Raw genomic sequence first — 8,889 nt, forward strand, 5'->3', positions numbered from 1 at the left:
TATTTTATATAGTGCTGAAGATTTTTGTTTTATTTTTTTAATGTGAAGTTCAATCCATACTGAATACTAGTGTCTTTCATCTTCATTGTTAAACATTTTAAGTCATATTTATTCCAACAAACAAGTTTGTGTTAACTGCAAATCACAGATTGTTAGTGAGTCTTCCTCCAATCCTGATCCCACATTCTTCTTCATATAGCCCAGCTTCTTGAATTATTTGCTCCGTATCCATATTGAATAAGCATGGTGAAAGAATTTAATCGTGATGTACACCTTTCCTGATTTTAAACCATTTGGTATTCCTTTGTTCTGTTCCAATGATTGCCTCTTGATTTACATATAAATTCCTCGTGAACATAATTAAGTGTTCTGAAATACCCATTCTTAGCAATGTTAACCATAGTTTACTACAATCCGCACAGTTGAATGCCTTTGCACAGTCAATAATACGCACACTAACATCTTTCCCATATTCTGTGTTTTCAGTCAAGCTCTATCTGATGCCAACAATGATATCCCTCATTCCACATCCTTTTCTGAATTCTGCTTGAATTTCTGACAACTCCATGTTGATGTATTTCTGTAATCATTTTAAAACTATATTCATCAAAATTGTACTTGTATATGATATTAATAATATGGTTGGATGATTTCTGCATTTCAATGTGTCACCTTTCTCTGCAATACACAAATATGAATCTCTTCTAATTGGTTGGCTGGGTAGCTATCTTCTAAATTTCTTGTGACCACCTCCAGGATTACATCAGTTTGTTGACAAATTTCAACAATTAATTATGTTATTTCCTGGATCCTAGATCGGATTTCTTCATCTAATAGTACCAGTTCTTCATCATATAGTACCTCTTAAAATTATTGAATCCCAATTAGTTTTGGTACAGCACTCTGTATTCCTTCCATCTTCTTTTGATGCTTCCAACATCTTTCAATATTTTGTTCAAAGAATTCTTCAATATTACAAACCGATGCTTACAGTTTTTCTTAAGTTCTTTCAGCTTGAGAAATGTTGAGCGTGTTCTTCCCTTTTGGTTGCCTAACTCCAGTCTATTGCACATATCATTACAATATTTGACTTTGTCTTCTCAAGATGCCCTGTAAATTTTTCATTTCAGTGCTTTTACTTCATCATTTCTCCAGTCACTTAGCTTCTGTATGCTCAAGGACATGTTTCAGATTCCCTTCTGACATCCACTTTGGTGTTTTCTTTTTTCTTGTCTTTTAAGTGCCCTTTTGCTTTCCTTCTGTATGATGTTCTTGATGTCATCCCACAACCCTGATGGTCAGCAGACATCAGTGTCTAATGTATCCACTCTGCTGTTGTTATGGTCTCTAAATTCAGGTGGGACTGAATTTAGAGATCATCTCAATAGCAGAGTTAATACATTACTCAACATCATATTCTGGCTCTTGTGGACTTGTTTTAATTTTCTTCATATTGGAACTGAACTTTCATGTGAACAATTGATGATCTGTTCCACAATCTGGCCCTGGCTTTATTTTCACTGTTGATAAGGAACTTCTTCACTGTTTCTTCACACAGATGTAGCTGGTTTGATTCCTGTGTACATTTGGTGAGGTCCACATGTATAGTCACCGTTTATGTTGTTGAAGAAATGTATCTGCAATTAATGTCACTGGTCTTGCAAACTCTATCATGTGATCTCCAACATCATTTATTTAACCAAGGCCATATTTTCCAACTTTGGAGCCTTCCTCTTCTTTCTAACTTTTGCATTCCAATCACCAGCAATTATCAGTATATCTTATTGCATATTTGATTGATTTCAGTCTGAAGAAGTTTGGTAGAATTCTTCAATTCACCATCACTGGCTTTAGTAGTTGGTGGGTACATTTGAATAATAGTGGTATTAACTGGTCTTCCTTGTAGGTTTATGGAGATCATTTTATCACAGACAGCACTGTGATAGACTTGAAACATTCATTTTAATGATGAATGTGACACCATTTGTCTTCAAACTGGCATTCCTGGCACAGTAAGTCACATGATAGTCTGATTGAATATTGCCCATATCAGTCTATCTCAGCTCAATAATGCCAAGGATATCAATCTTAATACGCTCCTTTGCATTTTTGACAACTTCCAATTTTTCTAGATTCACACACTGCACATTCCATGTTCAGATTATTTTAATGGATATTTGCAGCTGCTTTGTCTCATTTTGAACTGTGCCCCATCAGAAAGTGAAGGACTTGAAAACTTAACTCCATTCACACAATTAGGGAAAATTAAACTAAGAGAACACAGCTCTCCCCAAGTTATGTTTCAAGTGCCTTCCAATGTGAGGGACTCCTCTTCCAGCACTACATCTGACAATGTTTTGATGTTATTCATAACATTTCAGTCACTAACCATTCAAAAGTGGTCTGCCTCTCCTTCTTCCTAGTCTTAGTCTGGAAATTCACTGAAAACTGTCAACCCTGGGTGACCCTGCTGGTATTTAAGATATTGGTGGTATAACTTCCAACATCACAGCAAAACACAAGTCACTGCAATAAGTCAAACTGACAGACAAGTGGTGGCATGTTATCTATTGGTTTGTCTGTTTGTTTTTTACAACTATGCTTGGCATATCATACATGTTCAACTATGACTAAAACATTGAGCAAACCAAAGGTTTCAGAGTCAAAGTATTAAAACAATTTAGAATGGTTTGTGTATACATAAGTTCTGCTTGCCACAGTTATATTCTGGAACTCCAGATCAGTCAGAAAGGATCCAGTGGTGTGCTAGTAAATGTTTAACAATGAACTCCAGAGGGGGAAATATTCCTAATTTGTAAATACTCTCAGTTTATCTGATTCCAGTCCACCAACCTTACATCACTGACTAGAGTTGAGAAGAGATGTGCATAGTATTATCTCTCCTCAGCCAGTACAAGCCAGCTGCAAAATGTCACTGGAAAATTTCAAAGTCAGACAGTTGAGCAAGAAACAATGGTAAGCTTTCTTTGGTGAACTTATTTCCCATTGTAAAGGCACTTTGTTGTCTGTACAGGTGTGAATTATAATTAGAATACCATCGGAAACCTGTAGACAAATGCTATGCCTTAATAAGATGTTAGGAGTTTCTCACAAAGACAACATGGGGGAAAAAGAACAGCCATTGCCTTTGGTCAGTGCTGTCGTGATCCACACAGGCACTTGCTGGCCAACACCTACAGATATATCACAGAAAGCCAGTACAAATTAAAGCTCTACTCTCAGAAGCAGTAACTCACTAGCAGGAACACTCTGGGACAGCTAGGTCTCAGGGCAGAACTGAATTTATCCATTATGTTTCCCAAATAATTTTACCTGGTCTGGCCTGAGTCAGAGGATCTATCTGTGGAAAGTTCCAAGTAGCTGGACTTCCAGACTCCCATCTAAAGTAGCTCCAGAAAAGTCATTTAAATGCCTCTGTGGCATTTTCTAAATACATGAAATTATCATAGAAAATATTAATTTTAAATCTCATAAATGTCTCCAGAATCTATCAAACCTGAAGGAAAATAGTAGGCTCAGAACAGAAGGCTAACACCTTTATTCTAGAAACACTTATTGAATCAGTGGTGTGGGACAGATCAATCTGGGCAGTACATTTGCAGAGCTAAGTATAATAAGTGATTTGTGCCTAGGGAGAATGACGGGACATCAAAATAAAATTCCTCATAGTCTCCAAAATAAATAAATAAATAAAAACCAGAGTCAAAGAACTTTTCTCAGATATACTTTGTATACACACACCAGGACAAGAATTCCAGCTGCTGGTGAATTGAAAGATAAAGTTCCTAATAAAGAGAAGAGAAATGGTACAGGGTGAAAACCTCCCATTCTGCTCTATACACACAACCCACTACCACCTCCATCCCAACATGTAAAGGAAGTCTCTTACTGTAATAAGATAATGTACTTTTTTTTTTTTTTTCTAACAAGACCACAGACACTGCAAGTTCTAAATGTAGCAAAATTCTTACTTGGCTATTAATGAACTAAACAAGCTTGACAACAGATAAAATGTGAAGGACAATGATAAGTCAGAAGACGTGTTAATTAATGGCATGCCTTCCTCAGGATATATTGCTTTTCTGCATCAGCCTCATAAATAATTGAGCAACCTCTTGAGACAGTCTTTGGAGGCTGTTTTTAACAGCAACAGTGTTTAAAACAATTAGTATGAGCAGTTCTAGTCATTGGAAAGGAGAGACAATAGACTTTGAAGCCACAAATTAATAGTGTTTCAACTAGGTGAGCAAAACTTCAACTACGTGGATAGAATTTCCTGTTCCAAATTTACTGAGACAAGTCATCCTTATTTAAAATTATTTAGGGCCAAGTTATAGAAAAAAAAGCCAAGGGGTTAAGTTAGATCATCATTTCCCCATCCACATTCTTCCCAATATTAACTCTTCAAATATATATATATTTGGCTAACTAAGTTGATAAAATGTTCCATGGTATAGTTCCTTTTAAGATGGGGTATTTTAAAGTTCTGAGAAATTCTGCAGTCTAAAAGAGTATAATTGTGATTTTCCCATTGTCTACCAAACTTATTTCTTTATAAGAAATATTCATATTTAAAAGAATGCAGTGTTTCTCAGAATCCAGTTTGGAAAACACTTGTATAAGGTATCTTTCATGATATGTATAATGATCAATTTTGTACATCAGAAATCCTGTTGATGTGGAGTCAGTGATAGCTAATAAGAGACCCTAATGGACAGTAGAACTCTTCTTTATAGGTTTCCAAGTCTGTCCGTTTTACAGAAACAGATTATCGTATATTTCTGCCGTAGCTCACCTTTTGGTTAGCAGCTCCTTAAATCAGAAAAGTAGATTGGAAATAGTTACAACTCTAAAGTCCATAGAATATTGTAGAGAAAAGGTGAGGATACGAGAAAGTAAAGAATATTGCAAATGTGTGTTTAATGCAGTTTTCCTTACTCAAATCCAAGGGAATGATGCCAATTTTCCAGAAAGGCTCTTGGGAAATATAGTGCATTACTGGGTCAAATCTTACTTATATACTTATTGTTTTCTTTTTGTTTTGTTCATTAGGGCAGTGGCCAAAGAAATGGTGCATCTTAAAGTATAGGGCTTCTGGGGAGGCACTGTAGGATCAGTACTGACTGTGAATCACAAGTTCGGCAATTCAAATCAACCAGCTGCTCCTCAGAAACCCTCCACAGCGTTGCTAGCAGTTGGAACTGATTCGATGACTCTTAACAACAACGTAGTGTAGAGAAAGTGTAAGCAAATGCTTACTGTAAACACAAGATAGAAAGTATGTTAGGCTTTGTGGTCCACTGGTCTTTGTTGCAACTAATCAAATCTGACTTTGTAGGACAGAAAGAGCCATAGGAATATAAACAAATGGATTTCACTGTGCTTTGATAAAACTTTACCTACAAAGCAGGTAGTACATCATAGCTTGCTGACACTTTGTCTCATGTACTTTGGACATCTTATCTGGAGGGACCAGCCCCAAGAGAAAGACATCATGCTTGGCAATATATGGGTAGCAAAAGAGAGGAAGACCCTCAGTGAGATAGATTGGCACAGTGACCACACAATGGGCTCAAACACAGCAGTGATTGTGAGGAGAGCACAGGGTAGGGCAGTGTTTTATTCTGTTTGTTCATAGGGTCACTCTAAGTTGGAAGACACTTGAAGGCACCTAACAACAATAATGATAATACATTGAATTATGGTTGGCAATGAATATTGAATATATCATGGACTGCCAGAAAAATGAACAAATCTGTCATAGATGAAGTACAGCAAGAAAGAAGCAAGTATGGTGAAATTTTGTCTTATTTACTTTGGACGTGTTGTCAGGAGGGAACAGTCCCTGGAGAAGAACATCATGCTAGATAAAGTAGAGAGAGGGTTAGAGAAAAAAAGAGGAAAATCCTCAATGACATAGAATGAGACTGTGGTTGTAGTAATGGACTCAAACATATCCTGACTGAGGATAGTGAAAGACTGAGTCATGTTTATATAGGATAGCTATGAGTTAATATCAACTCAGAGGCACTTAACCACCAGCAAAGTATGTTATTATTGGCATTAGTTGCCCTAGTGTGGATTCCAACTCCAAGTGTAGGGCCTAGTATTAGCTGCTATGCTGCGAAATCCTCAGTTTTGTTTATCACTGCCAGGAATCTAAATATTGTTTCTTCTTTTTAAACAAGACTTTAAATCAGTTCATTCTGGTTCAAATCCTTGCTGAGAAATTCCTTATGTGCCCAGGATATATTGAATCAGAACGTACATTTTACCAAGATCTTCATTAATTCTATAACCATATAAACTAGTAGTCATTGCTTGCTAGATCATTGGAATGAACCTGACAGATGTCAACAAGTATCAATCTTGATTGTTATGCAGACATTAGAAATGACCAGCTAGCAATAAAAGAGAGAGAAAATTGGATTATTCTAAAGAAGATATTAATTTCATGAATAAAATTTGCTGAACATAGTTTGCTCTTCTATTTTCTAATATGTAAATAAATGTGTGTTCAGTAAATAAACAGAAGACATCTTTGTTTTGATTGATAGACAGATTTAAGTTTTTCGAAAAAATTGCCACTCAAAAACAAACCTTTCTAGTTTTTCAACCAAAAAAATTAGCAATTGCCACCTTGTTGTTGTTGTTGGTTAGTACCATCAAGTCAGTTCTGACCCATAGCAACCCCGTATTGGGTTTCCAAGGAGCTGCTGATCAGTTTGAACCATTGACTATGTGGTTCAAATCAACTTTGTGGTCAAGTGCTTATCCTACAGTACCACACCAGGACTGTACCTGAGGAGTGCTTAATGGTGTTATACATGGCCATGTGTAATGGAGAGTTTTTGTGTGTTTTTATTTGTTTTTAATTAGGACCCCTACCTGGTGCTGCACTGTAGAATAAGCACCTGGCTGCTAGCTGCAACAGCAGCAATTCAAACCTAGCAGCCACTCCTCAGAAACCCTATACAGGGTTGCTATGAGTTGGAACTGACTTGATGTCACATAACACCAACTTAAAACGTATGCTTCCTGCAGAATAGAAATCCTTTTCTTTCACCCTAGTGTACAGGAAAGAACACAAGAGGATAAAGAGATCATAGGTAAGGTGGGACATTAAGATAAGACAAAACACTTTGAGTTTGTTGTTGTTATGTGCCGTGGAGTCGGTTCCGACTCATAGTGACCCTGTACAGGGTTTTTGAGGCTATAAATCTTTACGGGAGCAGAAAGTCTCATAATTCTCCCACAGAACAGCTGGTAGTTTCAAACTACTGACCGTGAGGTTCACAGGCCAATTTGTAACCAGTACGCTACCAAAGTTCCTTTGACTTTAGGTAAGTGAAAAAGCTATTCCTGTGATATACCTAAAGAAGTAGGCAACCATCATTTTCTAGAGTAAAGCTTTGTCAAAGACTAAATTCAAAATAAACTTGGAATGGTTTTAAATGCAGAAACTAAAGCTGTGTTTTTCAAAGTGTTGTCCATGTATTACATATATTAGAATAACCTAGATTTGAGCCTCATCATAGAATTACTAAATCAGCATCTCTGAGGGTGAAGTGCCAAGAAGTTCATTTTATCTTCTTTTTAACCAAGATTTATAGATGATTGTAATAAACACTATCATTTGAGAACCACCAAACTAAGAAAAAACAGGAAGGCAATAATAAAGATCCGTACACTGCGTTATCATGGAACAGTATAACGCAAGAATGACCTGAACCACAGAAGGGAGACACAAACATGAAACAAAAAGGAAAAGAATACAAATTGTTGGAAACCAGAAACTGTTTCCTTTGTCACCTAAGCTAGGAAACCTTTAGTAAAGAGGATCTACTCCAGACCTACTAAATTAGAAAATTCTGGCAGGGTGGGGACAAAGGGGGTAGACTCAAGTAACCTGTGCAATAACAAACCCTACAAATGATGCTATACCAGCCATCTGCCAGTTTGCCACATATGGTGGCTTTCGTGCTACTCTGATGCTGGAAGCTATGCCACTGGTAATTAAAATTCCATCAAGGTCACCGATGGTGGACAGTTTTCACTCAACTTCCCAGAATACAACAAACCAAGAAAATGAACCTGGCAATCTGCTTCTGAACATTAGCCAATAAAAACCCTAATCAAAGCAGAATATTGATTGAGATAGTGCCGGAAGACGAGCCTTCTAGGTTGGAAAGCACTCAGAATACACAGTGACCACACCAATGGTCTCAAGCAAACCAATGATCAAAAAGACGGCACAGGACCAGGCAGTGTTTCCTTTTGTTAGACTTGGGGTCACGATGAGGTGGCGCTGACTCAAGGGCAACTAGCAACAACACAGGTGAAGAGGGGAGTGTAGAGTCAGATCCTAGTTAACGACTTAACAATATGGAGAAAAAAAACTGTTTAGTCTGATTCCCGCTGTCAAGCATTAGTCAATATTCAAAGGACCACCAAAACCAAACTCAAGAATTGAGTCAATTCTGATCCATACAGGACAGAGAGGAACTGCCCCATAGAGTTTCCAAGGTTGTACATCTTTATGGAAGCACACTGCCATGTCTTTCTCCTGTAGAGCAGTTGGTGGGTTTGAACTTACCAACTATTGATTAGCAGTAGAATGATTTAACCACTGTGCCACCTTCTCCATAAGACAAAAATCCCAGTAAATTAACTCTTTTTTTTCCTTCCATCTTTTCTTTTTTTTTTTTTTAATTTAACGTTTTTATTGTGGATTGAGTGAAAGTTTACATGGCACATCATCAGTTTCACATTCAACAATTCATATAATTTGTTTCAGTACATTGATTATAATCCCCTCCATATACCATCAATTAAAAGTATTTCTTTTTATCCACTTTAGCTTTTTTT

General features: G+C 36.9%; 1 pseudogene; it reads left to right on the top strand.

Moving 5' to 3' along the window:
• Positions 1–8,889, top strand: part of LOC102826933 — a 28,551-nt pseudogene that overhangs the window by 8,738 nt on the left and 10,924 nt on the right.

The sequence above is a fragment of the Chrysochloris asiatica genome, unplaced genomic scaffold, assembly GCF_000296735.1.
Source record: "Chrysochloris asiatica unplaced genomic scaffold, ChrAsi1.0 scaffold00143, whole genome shotgun sequence".
Lineage (NCBI taxonomy): Eukaryota > Metazoa > Chordata > Mammalia > Afrosoricida > Chrysochloridae > Chrysochloris > Chrysochloris asiatica.